This window comes from Cajanus cajan, chromosome 3 (assembly GCF_000230855.2).
Source record: "Cajanus cajan strain Asha chromosome 3, NIPB_CcT2T_4, whole genome shotgun sequence".
Classification (NCBI taxonomy): Eukaryota; Viridiplantae; Streptophyta; class Magnoliopsida; order Fabales; family Fabaceae; genus Cajanus; species Cajanus cajan.
The window spans coordinates 17,317,767-17,336,535 of record NC_138519.1 but is presented as its reverse complement, the minus strand read 5'-3'; positions in this window follow the sequence as shown (position 1 = coordinate 17,336,535).

The window sequence follows — 18,769 nt, the reverse complement described above, 5'->3', positions numbered from 1 at the left end:
TTGTGCGTAGACTATAGGCAACTGAATAAAGTGACCATTAAGAATAAGTATCCTTTGCCTAGGATAGATGACCTTATGGATCAACTAGTTGGAGCTTGTGTGTTCAGTAAGATAGATTTAAGGTCAGGATACCATCAGATTAGAGTGAGAACTGAGGATGTTCCTAAGACTGCCTTTAGAACCCGCTATGGGCACTATGAGTATTTAGTTATGCCTTTTGGTGTGACTAATGCACCTGGTGTTTTTATGGACTACATGAATAGGATCTTTCACCCTTACTTGGATAGATTTGTAGTGGTCTTCATAGATGATATCCTAGTGTATTCCAAGACTAGGGAGGAGCATGTTGAGCACCTTAGGATCGTTCTTCAAACCCTTAAGGAGAGGCAGTTGTATGCAAAATTGTCAAAATGTGAATTTTGGTTGGATAGTGTGAACTTTCTAGGACATGTGATATCCAAGGGTGGGATAGCTGTAGATCCTGCTAAGGTAGAAGCTGTGTTAGAGTGGAGAACACCTAAATCAGTATTTGAGATTAGGAGTTTCTTAGGACTAGCCGGTTATTACAGAAGGTTTATAGAGAATTTCTCTAGGTTAGCTCTTCCTTTGACTAAGCTGACGAAGAAAGACCAACCTTTTGTGTGGGATTCTAAGTGTGAGGAAAGTTTTCAAGAACTTAAGAGGAGATTAACTAGTGCTCCTGTGTTAGTATTACCTGATCCTAGTAAGACTTTTGAGGTATTTTGTGATGCTTCTAAATTGGGTTTAGGAGGAGTGCTTATGCAAGAGGGTAAGGTAGTAGCCTATGCTTCAAGACAACTTAAAATTCATGAGCAAAACTATCCTACCCATGACCTTGAGTTAGCTGCAATAGTTTTTGTGCTCAAGTTGTGGAGACATTACTTGTTTGGGTCTAGATTTGAGGTTTTTAGTGACCATAAAAGCCTTAAGTACTTGTTTGACCAAAAGGAATTGAATATGAGGCAGAGGAGATGGTTAGAGTTTCTTAAGGATTATGACTTTCAATTAAATTATCACCCTGGCAAGGCTAATGTTGTAGCTGATGCTTTGAGTAGAAAATCTTTGAGAATGTCTTCCTTGATGATTAGGGAAATGCAAATGATTGAGGAGTTTAGGGATATGAGCTTAGGATGTGAGTTGACCTCTAAGAGTATTAAGTTGGGAGCTTTAAGAGTGACTAATAGCTTGATAGATGAGATTAGAGAAGGTCAGAAGATGGATCCTTTCTTATTGAGTCGGGTAGAGAAGTTGAATCAAGGTGTGAAAAGTGAGTTTAGAATTGGAGTGGATGGAGTTTTGAGACTTAAGGATAGGTTGTGCATTCCTAGTGTGCCAGAACTTAAGAGAGCAATCCTGGAAGAAGGTCATAAGAGTATCCTTAGTATCCATCCAGGAGCCACTAAGATGTACCAAGACCTTAAGAAAATGTTTTGGTGACCTAAGATGAAGAGGGAAGTGGAAGAATTTGTGTATGCTTGCTTAGTATGTCAGAAAGCTAAGGTAGAACACCAAAAACCTTCAGGTTTGATGCAACCTCTAGATGTGCCTGTGTGGAAGTGGGATAGCATCTCTATGGATTTTGTAGTTGGGTTACCTAAGACTGTGAAGAACTTGGATGCTATATGGGTCATTGTGGATAGATTGACTAAGTCTGCCCATTTTATTCCCATTAATATTAGGTACTCTTTGGAGAGGTTAACCAAGTTGTACATCAGTGAGATCGTGAGGTTGCATGGAGTTCCTACTAGTATTGTGTCTGATAGAGATCCTAGGTTCACCTCTAGATTTTGGGAGAGTTTGCATAAGGCTTTAGGCACTAAGCTTAGATTGAGTTCAGCTTACCATCCCCAAACAGATGGCCAAACTGAGAGAACCATACAATCTTTGGAAGACTTGTTGAGGGCTTGCATCTTAGAACGTGGGGGTAGTTGGGATAGTTTCCTACCTTTGATAGAATTTACCTACAATAATAGCTACCATTCTAGTATTGGGATGGCACCATATGAGGCTCTGTATGGTAGGAGATGTAGAACACCTTTATGTTGGACAGAACCTGGAGAGAATGTCATGTTAGGACCTGAGATAGTTCAACAAACTACTGAACAGATTAAGATGATCCAAGAGAGGATGAGAGCAACCCAAAGTAGGCAAAAGAGTTACAATGACAAGAGGAGAAAAGACCTTGAGTTTAAAGAAGGTGATCATGTATTCCTTAAAGTCACTCCTTGGACAGGAGTAGGCAGAGCACTGAAATCCCGTAAGCTTACTCCACGTTTCATCGGTCCTTATCAAATTCTTAAAAGGATCGGTGAAGTAGCCTATCAAATTGCTTTGCCTCCATCTCTTTCAAATATCCATAGTGTCTTTCATGTTTCTCAACTCAGAAAGTATGTCCATGATACTTCCCATATCATTGAGTCTGACAACATTCAGTTGAAGGATAATCTTACTTATGAAACGGTTCCTCTAAGGATTGATGACACGAGAGTGAAACAACTAAGAGGAAAGGAAATCCCTTTGGTTAAGGTCGTTTGGGGAGGAAATATTGAAGAAAGTGCTACATGGGAATTAGAAAGCAAGATGCGAGAAGCTCATCCATTTCTGTTTTCAGGTAAATTTCGGGGACGAAATTTCTAAAAGGAGGGGAGAATTGTAACACCCAAATTTTTATTATTATTATTTTAATGGCATTTTCGTAATTTTAATAAAGTTATAGGGGTATTTTGGGTTCCGGAACGGGCCGTTCCAAAAGTGAAACGGGCCGTTCCAAATGTTGAAAATGTGAGGTTTTTGTAGTCCCAGAACGGGCCTGGAACGGGCCGTTCTGGTATGGAGAACGGGCCGTTCCGGAGGGAGAACGAGCCGTTCTGCTGAGATTGAGAACGGGCCGTTCTGGTTTTAGAACGGGCCGTTCTGCTTTTTGGGAACGGGCCGTTCCGATTTTGGAACGGGCCGTTCCAGTTGAGAAATTTGCCCAAATTCGAAGGATCCGGAACGGGCCGTTCCGAATTCAATACGGGCCGTTCCGGGTACACCAGTTTGCCTATAAATAGGGCCAAGGGGGGGTGAAAATTTTATACCGAGCAAGAAGTGATAATCTTAGAGAGAGAAAGAGGAGAGAGAGAGAGAGAGAGAGAGAGAGAAAGAGAGAAAGAGAGGGAAGAAAGAGAGAATCCAGAGGAGGCCCTGCCCAAGTTTCAACTCCGCTTATCCAGGTAAGGGGGGGAGTGAGAACCTCGCTCAGGGGTGTGGGGATAATTGTTGGATAGTTGTTTGTCGGATTGGCCCCCAATCCCTTGCTGTTGTTCTGTCTGATTTTCTATTTACTCTATTTTGTTCTTTGTTGAAGATACCGTTGTTCTGTTTGATTTTCTATTTACTCTACTTTGCTTTTTGTTGAAGGTGCCGTTGTTCTGTCCGATTTTCTATTTATTCTACTTTGTTTTGTTGAGAGTGTCGTTGTTCTGTCTGATTTTCTATTTACTCTACCTTTTTCTTTGTTGAAGTAATAAATGAATATGAAATTAATGTTAATAATACATGAGTTTTAATATGAATAAGAATGCTCTCTGAATCTCTGTGAATACCTATGCGGACCTTATGAGGAGTATTGATGACATGACCATGTGAAATATGGACAAATGACATGAGACCTAAGAATTGACTATTGAGACAAACTATGATTATGAGACTATGACAAATGAGGACATGATGTACTAAATGAAATTCTGTAATAAGTTAAATGTTGAGTTCATGAAACAATGAATGTATGACATGCATCATATGCATATCTTATTCCAGGTGTGCCGCTGAGGCCGCATACCAGTGATGTAACATGCTAACAAGGTGTACCTTAGGGTCACCGACAGTTGATGATATGCTAACAAGGTGTACCTTAGGGTCACCGACAGTTGATGATATGCTAACCAGGTGTACCTTAGGGTCACCGACAGTTGATGATATGCTAACCAGGTGTACTTTAGGGTCACCGACAATTGATGATATGCTAACCAGGTGTACCTTAGGGTCACCGACAGTTGTGCAGGTGTGCCTTAGGGTCACCAGTGATGATATGTGAAACTTCCTTATGGCGCCACATGCATGTATTTATGAGTTGAGTTCATGACATCATAGCATGATAAATGAGTATATATGTGATATTGATTATTTATGTGTATTATTTACATATGACTTGTATTTGTTGTGTGTGTGTGTGCTATCTAACCTTTATTTCTGCATCTGAAACTGAGTGAGATGTTTCTCACTCCCTTGTTGTTTTTGTATATGTTTTAAATTATGTTGCAGATAATCAGCATCATGGGGATGTTGGTGACGAGGCTTAAGGCTTCAGTGGGGCATGCTCTGATAGGATGTGACATCGGGCATAACTAGGCTTGTTTTTGGGATGTTATTGTTTTAAAAGCTTTAATTTTCTCTTCTTATGTAATTTTGAACGTTCTTGAGGAAAGATCAAAATGTACATCTTTGTTATACTATTTTATTATATGATTTTAAAGTTATAAATTAATTCCTAACTAGGAGGCACTGCCACCTTTACTGGAGTTAATTTATATTCCCTTTATTTGTATATATATGATTTCTTGTTTTCCACTAAATTATATTGAAAGTCTTAACATCTTTTCTTTTATAATTTCTACACTAGAGTTATGATTTATGAGTTACGAATGTGAATCTTCTACCTTATAATATTTGAAACAATTATTTTATACATGAAAGATGTTATTAAACTATGAAAGATTTTATTTACCCAAAAAGAAGAAAAGAAGAAATATTTTATTGTTACATTTGTTGTATATTAATAATGGGGTAGAGGGTGTCACAGAATGCCAACGGTTGAATTGTGGGTATGCTCTGATATTGTGACATCGGGACAGAGGATTTCTAGAACATGGATTTTTATATGGATTTGGAGTGGTACTTGTTACTTTAAAAACAATTTGTAAACTCTTACGTTTTATTTTCCCAATGTTCTTTTTCAATCATTTTGGATATTGAAGAACATTTGTGAAGGTTTTTATCTGAACACTTTTACCAGTATTGAAAAATTTATTTCCTTAATTTAATTACATTATTACGCTATATGTGTTGGGGTAGTAAGGGTGTCACATTTAGTGGTATCATAGCAGGTCGATCCAATTGGCCGTGAGTTATGAGTCTACTATGCTTGTTTGGTAGATGAATGATGGAATGAATTGATTGTGGAACTTATTGATATGCTAGTATGATGATTGATTATGTTTGTTGTTATTCAATTGTGTGTACTCTAACAATGTTTTGCTTTATGATGAGGATAAGGATGATGATGTTGATGTTTCCCTTGTGTTGTGCTTACTTGTACATTGTTTTCTCAGAATTTGGTTGAAAGACATGATATAGCTTAGTTGATGTTATTCATGATTTCTCATTTTTTTTATACTTCTTGCTTATGTAAGAAGTAGTGGTTGAGTGGTATCGCTCGTGTTACGAGCATATGTACCAGTAGTAGTGGACGAAGCCTTGTGCTAACCAACTAGAACTATTAGAACCTTGGATGTGGGTGAAACGTTGATTTGTCGAGTGTATTAATTAATATTTTTAATTAAGGGTATTTTGGTAATTTTACTAAGGTAATAAGGGTGATTTAGTAGCTTGGAACGGGCTGTTCCAGAATTGGAACGGGCCGTTCCAAACTACCAAAAAACATGTGATTTAGTAGCTCGGAACGGGCCGTTCCGGAATTGGAACGGGCCGTTCCAAACTACCAGGTTGTGTGTGAGTTAATAGCCTAGAACGGGCCGTTCTCAAGGTAGAACGGGCCATTCCAGACGATTAAATATGCCTTTAACCCTAAATGAGAACGGGCCTGGAACGGGGCGTTCCCAAAATTATGGCCGTTGGGGGTAATTAATGCACACCAGAACGGGGTTTTGGAACGGGCCGTTCTGGATGTATTTTTTAGCCACGTTTTAAGGAATTATAGAAAAGTGCCTGTAGGTTAGGTTTTGGAAAAATTCGATTATTTCTGTTTGAGGAATTAATTATACCATTAGATTCCGTATGTGTTGAGGATTAGAAATATATATTTAAATCGTAAGAATGATGATCTGGGAGAGAGAACGAAATTGTAGAAAAGTGCCTGTGAGCTAGGTTTTGGAACAATTAAGGGTTTTACTGTTTATGTTAAAATTATATTAAATTGGTAATTCCGTTGTTTATTATATTAATTTATGAATATCATTGTTATATTATTTGATAAAAATTGATGATTTAAATGTGAATTACTTGATACGCGTGAAACCCATTATTTTGGACATATCTGATATATGTATGAAATTAAATCCTGAGATGTTGTGTGTAATGTGAATGAGATGTGGTTGTGGTTCTTCACACCTATGACCAGGGGTGAGCACGGCCCGAGATTGTTACATGAGTATCGTGACCTTGGTTAACATGTCAGGGGTGAGCACGGCCCTAGATTAGGGGTAACGCGACCTTGGCACAGTGTTATATCAGGGGTGAGCACGGCTCTAGATTGTTACGTGGGTATCGTGACCTTGGTTAACATGTCAGGGGTGAGCACGACCCTAGGATAGGGATAACGTGACCTTGGCACAGTGTTATATCAGGGGTGAGCACTGCCCGGGATTGTTAAATGGGTAGCGTGACCTTGGCATAGTGTGAAGTGCAAGATTTGTGATGATTGGTTTGATTGAGAATTATGACGTGATGACAATGCATGATTGATTGAAATACGATATGTTGAAATATTTACGAATATTAAATAATATATTGTGTTTTCTTATGTGCTATATATATAGATGTTTTCTTTTCTCACCGTGCGATTTGTGGATATTTTAGGTGAGGAAGATCTGGCTACGAGTGGTATCTAGAATGCCAACGGTTGAATTATCGGGATGCTCTGATATTGTGACATCGGGGCAAAAAGGATTTTTAGAACATAGGTTTTTATTGTAAATGTTATTTTGAAAATAATTTGAAAACTCTTGCGTTTCATTTTTTGTTATTGTGGTTATTGAAGGATAATTTTTAAGATTCTCATGTGAACCCTTTTACCGAAATTGAAAAATTTATTTATAAGTTTTTATTATTACAATATATATGTTGGGGTAGTAAGGGTGTCACATTTAGTGGTATCAGAGTAGGTCGATCCAATCGGCCGTGAGTTATGAGTCTACTATGCTTGTTTGGTAGATAATTGATGAAATGATTGATTGTGAAATTTGTTGATATGTTAGTTTGTTGTTTACTTATAGTATAATTGTTAACTTTTCTGGTGATCAGAAAAGTAATGGCAGGAGGTAGGAACGATCGTGCAATCGCTGATGCCCTACAAGCGATGGCTCAGGCTCTTGGTAATATGAACCAACAACTAGAGATAGATTGGTTGGAGAGATTCCAACGAAATAATCCGCCAAGCTTCCGTGGGGGTTATAATCCTGATGGAGCTGCTGACTGGATTTTTGAAGTGGAAAAGATATTCCAAGCTATGGGATGTCCTTTGATGCAGAAGGTGACTTTGGCTGCCTTCATGCTTTCTGGAGAGGCTGGCATCTGGTGGCAAGGTGCTCTGCAAAGAATGATAGCTGCAGGTACCCATGTGAACTGGGAGAATTTCAAGCAGCTATTCTTGGAGAAATACTTTCCCCGAGATGTAAGACATAAGAAACAGGTGGAATTCCTTGAATTGAAGCAAGGAGAAGATTCTGTGGCTGATTATGTGACTAAGTTTGAAGACTTGGTTAGATTTTGCCCTATGTATGATGGTGTGGGCAATGAGGAGGAAAAATGTGTGAAGTTTGTGAGTGGGCTTCGCCCTGAGATTAAACAAGTTTTCAATTATCAAGGGATTACTCACTATCACGAATTGGTAAACAAGTGCCGAGTATATGATGAGGATAACCGTGCTAGGGTAACTCATTATAAGAGTGGAGGACCCATGAGGAATAATAAGTTCGGGTCATCTAGTAAGGGTAAACCTTACATCAAGTTTGCCGGGAATTCGAGTTCTAAGGTGAATAATCAAGGTTTTGTGCAACAAAGAAGCCAAGTTCCCACGGCTAGCCAAACTTCTAGAGGAGGAAGTGTGGGTTTTGTTTCACACAACAATTGCTACAATTGTGGGAAGCCAGGTCATAGGGCATATGAATGTCCGTTACCTAGAGAAATAACGTGCTTCAAATGTCAAGAGAAGGGACACAGAGCTCGTGATTTCCCCAAGAGCAAGACAACAGAGGTTGGAGGGAGTGCTAGCAAACCTCGAGCGACAGGAAGGGTGTTTGCCTTGAGTGGTGCTGAAGCTTCGCAATCCAAAGACTTAATCCAGGGTATGTGTTTCATTAATGGAACTCCTCTAATTGTTTTATATGACTCTGGTGCGACTCACTCTTTTATATCACATGCGTGTGTGTCCAAATTAAAATTTCCTATTTCTTCCTTGTCTTTTGAGTTAATAGTAGAGACACCAACTAGTGGTTCAGTGTCTACTTCTGAGGTCTGTTTAAAATGTCCTTTGATTATTGAGGGTAGAGATTTCATGGTTGACTTAATTTGTTTGCCTCTAAGTCAGCTAGATGTTATTCTGGGTATGGACTGGTTATCTTCCAATCATGTCCTTTTGAATTGTACTGATAAATCTATTGTCTTTGGTGAGCCTGTTGAAAAAGTGAGTAAGGATTATTTGACTGCCAACCAAGTTAAGGTATCTTTACAAGAGGATGCCCAAGTGTACATGTTGTTAGCTTCTTTGAATTCTGAGAGTAATGTTTTGGTGAATGAACTGCCTGTTGTGTGTGACTTTTCGGATGTCTTCTCTGATGATATGACTAGCTTACCACCTAGAAGAGAAGTAGAATTTTCCATAGACTTAGTACCAGGTACAGGACCTATTTCTATTTCACCTTATAGGATGTCACCCGTAGAGTTAGTGGAGCTTAAGAAACAAATAGAAGACTTGTTGGAGAAGGGGTTTGTGAGGCCTAGTGTATCACCTTGGGGAGAACCCGTACTATTAGTTAAGAAGAAGGATGGTAGTATGAGATTGTGTGTAGATTATCGCCAGTTGAACAAGGTGACCATTAAGAATAAATATCCATTGCCTAGGATAGATGATCTTATGGACCAGTTGGTGGGTGCTTGTGTATTTAGTAAAATTGACCTTAGATCGGGGTACCATCAGATTAGAGTTAAGGGTGAGGATGTACCTAAGACAGCATTTAGGACTCGTTATGGACACTATGAGTATCTAGTAATGCCTTTTGGTGTGACAAATGCTCCTGCAATTTTTATGGATTACATAAACCGAATTTTTCATCCGTATTCGGATAAATTTGTAGTTGTCTTCATAGATGACATACTAGTTTATTCCAAGACTAAAGAGGAGCATAAGGAACACTTAAAGGTAGTACTTCAAACTCTCAGGGAGAGACAACTTTATGCCAAGTTGTCTAAGTGTGACTTTTGGCTAGAGGAGGTGAGTTTCTTAGGACATGTGATTTCAAGTGGAGGTATAGCAGTAGATCCATCTAAAGTTGAGGCGGTGCTTAAATGGGAGACACCTAAGTCAGTTAGTGAGATTAGGAGTTTTCTTGGATTGGCTGGATATTATAGAAGATTCATAGAGGGATTCTCTAAGTTAGCATTACCCTTGACAAGTTTAACTAGGAAAGGAGTTGTGTTTGTATGGGATAGTAAATGTGAGAATAGTTTCCGAACCCTTACGGAGAAGTTGACTAGTGCACCTGTTTTAGTGTTGCCTGACCTTAGTAAGACTTTTGTGGTTTATTGTGACGCTTCTAAGATGGGTTTGGGTGGAGTGTTAATGCAAGAAGGAAAGGTCGTATCTTATGCATCTAGGCAATTGAAAATACATGAGAAGAATTACCCCACCCATGATCTTGAATTAGTAGCTGTGGTATTCACACTTAAGATTTGGAGACATTATTTGTATGGTTCAAAATTTGAGGTATTTAGTGATCATAAGAGTCTTAGGTATTTATTTGACAAAAAGGAATTAAATATGAGACAAAGGAGATGGTTAGAGTTCCTTAAGGACTATGATTTTGATCTTAGTTATCATCCGGGTAAAGCTAATGTGGTGGCTGATGCATTGAGTAGGAAATCTTTGCATTTGTCTTCTCTTATGATTAGGGAGATGGACCTTTTGGCTCAATTTAGAGACTTGATTTTGACTTATGAGGTGACCCCTAGAAGTGTGAGACTAGGTATGACTCGGGTGACTAGTGAGTTGTTGAGGGAAATTGGAGAAGCACAGTTGATGGATTCATTTCTAGTGGCTAGACGTGATGCTATAGGACAAGGTGTTGGAGGAGAATTTACCTTGGGTGTAGATGGAGTGTTAAGATTTAAAGACCGAGTGTGCGTGCCTAATGACCCTACACTTAGACGTTTGATCCTAGAGGAAGGTCATAGGAGCAAGCTTAGTTTTCACCCAGGGGCAACTAAGATGTATCAAGACCTTAGGAAGATATTTTGGTGGCCTAGGATGAAGAAAGATATAGCTGAATTTGTGAGTGCCTGTTTAGTGTGTCAGAAGGCTAAGATAGAACATTAGAAACCTTCAGGACTACTTCAGCCTTTGAGTATACCCGAGTGGAAGTGGGATAGCATTTCTATGGATTTTGTAGTTGTTTTGCCTAGGACTAGGAGAGGGCATGATTCCATTTGGGTTATAGTTGATAGGTTGACTAAGAGTGCTCATTTCTTACCTATTAACATTAGGTATTCTCTAGAGAGATTGGTTGGACTGTATATTGATGAGATTGTGAGATTGCATGGGATACCATCTAGCATAGTTTCAGATAGAGACCCTAGATTCACCTCTAGGTTTTGGGAGAGCCTACAACGAGCTTTGGGGACCCAACTTAGACTTAGTTCAGCTTACCACCCTCAAACTGATGGTCAGACTGAGAGGACTATTCAATCTTTAGAGGATTTGCTTAGAGCCTGTGTGTTGGACCAAGGGGGTAGTTGGGATAGTCTTTTACCTTTGATAGAGTTTACCTATAATAATAGTTACCACTCTAGTATAGGTATGGCACCTTATGAAGCCTTGTATGGTAGGAGGTGTAGGACCCCTTTGTGTTGGTGCGAGCCTGGTGATAATGTTATCTTAGGACCTGAGATTGTGCAACAAACCACTGATAAGGTTAGATTGATACAAGAGAGGATGAGGACAACTCAGAGTAGACAGAAAAGTTATGCTGACAAGAGAAGGAAGGACTTAGAATTTCAAGAAGGTGACCATGTGTTTTTGAAAGTCACTCCGTGGACTGGGGTTGGTAGGGCATTGAAATCCAGAAAACTTACTCCTCGATTTATTGGTCCTTTCCAAATTCTAAAAAGAGTCGGTAGTGTTGCCTACCAAATTGCTTTGCCTCCTAATCTGTCAAATCTCCATGATGTCTTCCACATTTCCCAACTTCGGAAATACATCCATGATCCTTCGCATGTGATTGAGTCGGATCATCTTGAGGTTAGGGAGAACCTAACTGTGGAAGCTGCCCCGGTGAGAGTCGAGGATCGAATGGTGAAGCAACTTAGGGGTAAGGAAATTCCTTTGGTGAAAGTTATTTGGGGAGGAGCTACACTTGAAAGTGCTACTTGGGAGTTAGAGGAGAAGATGAAAGCTTCATATCCATTTTTATTTGCTTCAGGTAATTTCGAGGACGAAATTTCTTAAAGGAGGGGAGAATTGTAACATCCCAATTTTTATTTCACTTTTTATTTATTTATTTTTAATTAAGGGTATTTTGGTAATTTTACAAAGGTAATAAGGGTGATTTAGTAGCTTGGAACGGGCTGTTCCGGAATTGGAACGGGCCGTTCCAAACTACCAAAAAACATGTGATTTAATAGCTCGGAACGGGCCGTTCCGGAATTGGAACGGGCCGTTCCAAACTACTAGGTTGTGTGTGAGTTAATAGCCCAGAACGGGCTGTTCTCAAGGTAGAACGGGCCGTTCCAGACGATTAAATATGCCTTTAACCCTAAATGAGAACGGGCCTGGAACGGGGCGTTCCCAAAATTATTGCCGTTGGGGGTAATTAATGCACACCAGAACGGGCCGTTCTGGTTTTGGAACGGGCCGTTCTGGTTTTGGAACGGGCCGTTCTGGATGTATTTTTTAGCCACGTTTTAAGGGTCCGGAACGGGCCGTTCCGGATTTGGAACGGGCCGTTCTGGCGTAAAAAGCCTATAAATAGAGCTGTTTGCCACTCCCAAAAAGCACACCTCTCATTTCTGACTTCTTTTCTTCTGCTCTCTCTTCTTTCCTCTACTTTCTGCTTCAGACCAAGGGGAACCCAGCGAGGGAGATCAACCAGATCTAGTCTAGATTCAGCTTCTTCATATCCAGGTACGGGGGAAAAGGGAATTATTTATATATAGAGTTACATGAAGGAATTGGGTAGAGGAAGAACCCCTTAGAATTATGAGCAATTTTAGAAATATTTCTGTTTGAAGAATTATTGGCATTATTTGATTCTGTATATATTTAGGACAATAAATATTTGTTTGTAAAAATGATGCTCTAGGAGGGAGAACGAAATTATAGAAAAGTGCCTGTAGGTTAGGTTTTGGAAAAATTGGATTATTTCTGTTTGAGGAATTAATTATACCATTAGATTCCGTATGTGTTGAGGATTAGAAATATATATTTAAATCGTAAGAATGATGATCTGGGAGAGAGAACGAAATTGTAGAAAAGTGCATGTGAGCTAGGTTTTGGAACAATTAAGGGTTTTACTGTTTATGTTAAAATTATATTAAATTGGTAATTCCGTTGTTTATTATATTAATTTATGAATATCATTGTTATATTATTTGATAAAAATTGATGATTTAAATGTGAATTACTTGATACGCGTGAAACCCATTATTTTGGACATATCTGATATATGTATGAAATTAAATCCTGAGATGTTGTGTGTAATGTGAATGAGATGTGGTTGTGGTTCTTCACACCTATGACCAGGGGTGAGCACGACCCGAGATTGTTACATGAGTATCGTGACCTTGGTTAACATGTCAGGGGTGAGCACGGCCCTAGATTAGGGGTAACGTGACCTTGGCACAGTGTTATATCAGGGATGAGCACGGCTCTAGATTGTTACGTGGGTATCGTGACCGTGGTTAACGTGTCAGGGGTGAGCACGGCCCTAGGATAGGGATAACGTGACCTTGGCACAGTGTTATATCAGGGGTGAGCACGGCCCGGGATTGTTAAATGGGTAGCGTGACCTTGGCATAGTGTGAAGTGCAAGATTTGTGATGATTGGTTTGATTGAGAATTATGACGTGATGACAATGCATGATTGATTGAAATACGATATGTTGAAATATTTACGAATATTAAATAATATATTGTGTTTTCTTATGTGCTATATATATAGATGTTTTCTTTTCTCACCGTGCGATTTGTGGATATTTTAGGTGAGGAAGATCTGGCTACGAGTGGTATCTAGAATGCCAACGGTTGAATTATCGGGATGCTCTGATATTGTGACATCGGGGCAAAAAGGATTTTTAGAACATAGGTTTTTATTGTAAATGTTATTTTGAAAATAATTTGAAAACTCTTGCGTTTCATTTTTTGTTATTGTGGTTATTGAAGGATAATTTTTAAGATTCTCATGTGAACCCTTTTACCGAAATTGAAAAATTTATTTATAAGTTTTTATTATTACAATATATATGTTGAGGTAGTAAGGGTGTCACATGTTGTGCTTACTTGTACATTGTTTTCTCAGAATTTGGTTGAAAGACATGATATAGCTTAGTTGATGCTATTCATGATTTCTCATTTTTTTTATACTTCTTGCTTATGTAAGAAGTAGTGGTTGAGTGGTATCGCTCGTGTTACGAGCATATGTACCAGTAGTAGTGGACGAAGCCTTGTGCTAACCTACTAGAACTATTAGAACCTTGGATGTGGGTGAAACGTTGATTTGTCGAGTGTATTAATAGTTTACGATTGGTGGAGTTTCTGAAATCTATGGTTGTAGCGATTGAATCCAATGAGGTAGTATGTTGAGAATTGGAGTTTTGGTATTCTTAAGGAGAGATTGAAGTGATGATGATTTCTAGAGTTTGATGCTTGCATGTTGACTTTTTATGGTTTAGGTTGCATGTGGATTTTATTTCGGTTTCTAAGTCTTGTGTGCTGAATATGTGAGTTATTTTGGTTTAGGATTGTAGTAGGAAGCTTGGATATGAATTTGAAGTGAAAGGAGTGAGTTTGGAAGGGTTGAGGTATTTTTGTGGCCTTAGATGTTGATACACTATTGTTGTCTAGTGTAGGAGATGTTTTCGCTGTAGTTTTGTTGTGCCAGTATGAGTACCGTATGAACATAATTAGATTTAGTCTTTAGGAAAGTTGAAGCCTTGGATGTTATCTTTTCAGTTGAACTGGAATAAGGTAAAACGGAGGTCTAGAACTTCAGTTATAACTGCTTTGGTGATCAGAAGTCTAGTTGTAAGCGTTAAATATATTTGTTGTGTTTTTTGAATTTTTAACTAAGACGATGATCGTTTTAGAATCTTATGTTTTCATAAGAGTGGTAACTTATTCTCTTATCTTTCTTTTGAGGTAGGTTTGAGATCATTTGGATGAGTATAACTCTCTAGGTATCATGTTCTTTGACAGTTGTTGAAGGGATATGTACGATGTCATGATGTTTTGAGTTGTTAGGCAATGCAAGAATAAAAAACTGATTTGGTTATGATGTTCTGAGGCGTTGTCATATGGATTGAAAGGTTGTTAAGGTTGTAAGATCCTATGTGGTAAAGTTGGTTCATGTACATTCTATATGGAGTAAACAGTGATTGATTCGTACATGCTTAGGGATGGTATATATGAAGGTTTAAAGTAGGTATTCTAATATGATTTGATATGCATGTATGTTGATATGAGGATAGATGACCTTATGGATTAATTAGTGAATGTTTGTGTGTTTAGTGAGATTGACCTTAGGATGTGATATCATCATATTAGAGTTAAGGGTGAAGATATATCCAAGACAACTTTAGGCTAAGTTATCTAAGTATGATTTTTGATTGTATGAAGTGAATTTTATAGGTCTTGTAATTTCTAGCGAAGGTATAATACAGATCTATTTAAGGTAGAAGTTGTGCTTAAGTGGGAGATACCTAAGTCAGTTAGTGAGGTTAAGAGTTTCTTGGGTTAGCTCATTACTGTTAGATAATTATTGAGTAAATTTCTAAGATAGCATTACTTTTGACTAGGTCATCTAGGAAGAGTGTTGTCCTTGTGGGGAATAGTAAGTACGAGAGTAGTTTCCAAATTCTTAACGAAAGATTGACTAGTGTTAATACTACTAGATTTTAGTAAGTCTTTTGTGGTATATAGTTATGCTTCTAAGATAGGTTTGGACAGAGTGTTGATGCAAGAAGAAATAGTAGTAGCTTATGATTCTAGGTAATTGAAAATTCATGAGAGGAATTACCTTAACCATGACTTTAAGTTAGCAGTTGTAATATTTATACGAAAATTTGGAGACACTACCTATATGATTCTAAGCTTGAGGTAATTAGTAATCGTAAGAGCCTTAAATATTGTTTGACCCGAAGGAGTTGAATATGAAACAAAAGAGATAGTTGGAATTTTTATAGACTAGGATTTTAATCTTAGTTGTTATCTAGGTAAAGCCAATATGGTGGTAGATTCTTTGAGTAAGAAACCTCTACATTTATCTTCCCTTATGATTAGATAGATGGATCTTTTTGGCTCAAATTAGAGATTTAAGTTTGGCTTATAAGGTTACCCTTAGTAGTGTGAGACTAGGTATGACTTGAGTAACGAGTGGATTGTTAAAGGAAATTAGAGAAGCATAATTAGTTGATTCATTTTGGTGACAAGATATGAGGCTATAAGACAAGGTAATGGATAAGAGTTTGCCTTAGGTATAGATGGAGTAGTAAGACTCTAAGACCGAGTATGTGTAACTAGTGAACTTATGCTTAAGCACTTGATCTTTGGAGAGAGTCATAGAAGTAAAACTAAGATTGTCGCAAATGCCTTGATTATGATGATTATTGATCTATCATTTTTTATGATTTAAAAGTTGGATCTGATAGAAGAATTTAGATACTTAAGTGTGATGTGTGAGCTCGCCCTTTAAAGCATTGGATTGGGTATGTCGAAAGTGACTAGTGAATTAATGGACGAGATTAGAGAAGCCCAGGAGTTAGAGCCTTTCTTAGTGAACCAAGTGGAGAATATTGGTAGGAGTATAGATAACCTTTTATGAGTAGGAATCGACGTTGTTTTGAGGTGCAAGAACAAAATGTGGGTGCCTAGTGATCTCAAATTAAGGAAGATGATCTTAGAAGAGGGACATAAGAATACTCTTAGCATTCATTTAGGAGCTTCTAAGATGTATCAGAGTGGCGCAGCGGAAGCGTAGTGGTCTAAGGTGAAGAGAGGAGTAGAGGAATTTGTGCACTCGTGTTTAGTATTCTAGAATTCTTTAGGACTTTTGCAACTTTTAGACGTCCCATTTTGGAAGTGAGATGGTATGTAGATAAACCTTGGTTGTAGGCTTGACTAAGATGATTACGAAATTTGATTCTTTTTGGGTTATAGTGGATAGACTCACCAAGTTTTCTTGCCTTACCCTCGTTGATAATAGACATTCCTTGGTGAGATTGTTAGAGTTATACATCAATAAGGTAGTAAGGTTGCATGGGAATTAGAAAGCAAGATGCGAGGAGTCTACCCAATTCTGTTTTTAGGTGAATTTTGGGGACGAAATTTCTAAAAGGAGGGGAGAATTGTAACAACCTAATTTTCAAAAATTATACGAAGGCCCAAAGCCCAATAGGGGTGATTTAGTAGCCTAGAACAGGCCGTTCTCATATTGGAACGGGTCGTTCCAAACTACTAAAATCAGGGTGATTTAGTATCTTAGAATGAGTCGTTCCAAAATACTAAAATTGCCTACAAATCTTAGATGGGAATGTGGCGTTCCAAAATTGAAACGGGACGTTCCAAACCACCAAAAATGCTTATAACCCTAGTTGGGAACGGGCCGTTCCAAATATGGTCGTTATGGGCAACCCCAGAACGGGCCGTTCTGGTTTGAGAATGGGTCGTTCTAGATGTGAAATTTTACACATGCCGTCAGAGTCCAGAACGGGCCTTTCCGGATATGAAACGGGCCCTTCTAGCCACTCTTGATGCCTATAAATAGAGTGTTCTGACACTCCCAAAATCACACTTTTCAGTTCTGACTTCTTTCTTCTACATTCTCTTCTTTTCCTTCTTCACTCTCTGAAGACCGAGGGGCACTCAGAGGAGGAAACCAAGGTGATCTCTGTTTTATTTTCATTTACTACTTATCGAGGTATGGGGGAAAAGGGGATTATTTGTATGTAGATTTACATGAGGGAATTGGGTAGAGGAAGAATCCCTTAGGTTTATAGGTAATTTTATAATTATTTCTGTTTCAGGAATTGATGATTCCATTAGATTCTGTATGTATTGAGGATTAGAAATATATATTTAATTTGTGAAAATGATGATCTGGGAGAGAGAACGAAATTGTAGAAAAGTGCCTGTGAGTTAGGTTTTGGAAAAATTGGGGGTTTTACTATTTGATTTAATATTGTATTAAATTGGTGAATTAATTGGGTTTTATATTAATTTATAAATATTATTGTTATATTATTGTTATAGATGTGTATTCATGGTGAATTACTTGATGGGTATGTGAATCATTGTATTGTGTGGACTTATCTGTATGTAATATGGAATTTGAGTTATGAAATGAGATGTGTGGAATGTGAATGAGATGTGATTGTGGATCCTCATATATACTGATGACCAGGGGTGAGCATGGCCCTAAGCTGTTAAAAGGGTAGCGTGACCTTGGCACAGTGTTATGTCAGGGATGAGCACGACCCTAGGCTGCTAAAAGGGTAGCGTAACCTTGGCATAGTGTTATGTCAGGGATGAGCACGACCCTAGGCTGAAGGGTAGTGTGACCTTGACATAGTAAGATTTGTGATGATTGTGATTGTGATGCGATTGTGGTTCCTCACCCATATGACCAGGGATGAGACGACCCTGGGTAAGTGATGCGATAGGGATGACGTTCCCCTAGCATAGTGTGGGATGAGTGAGGCAATTAATACGTATCACTTATGTCTAGAGTGGCATGACCTTGAGGTGGCGTGACCATTGGCATAGTGTTAATTGCAAGATTTGTGATAGACTGGTGTGATTGTGAAATTGTGATGTGAATATGATGCATGATTGATAGAATTAGAATGTATGGATATGCTTGTAAAGACTTCATTAATTGATGAGTTATGATAAGATTATGTTGTATTTTTCATTGTGTGCTTTACGTATAGATGTTTTCATTTCTCACCGTGCACATTAGTGGAAAATAAGGCTATTACGTCACCTTTTTTACGTCAGACACACCCAAATGCGACGTTAAAAATAAGCGGTGGCACTTTTGTAATTAAACGGTGGCACTTTTTACGTCAGATATGTATGGTCCAACGTAAATTAGGGATTCTACGTCGCACCTCTATAGTGTCCGACGTGGAATCCCAAATTTACGTTCGACCTTACATATCCAACGTAAATTAGTGTTTATATCTTCACCATTTCAGATTCTCTTCTACGTACAAAGAGTAATCTGAGTCTTCTGCATACCTTAGTTGTCTTCTGCACCTCAGT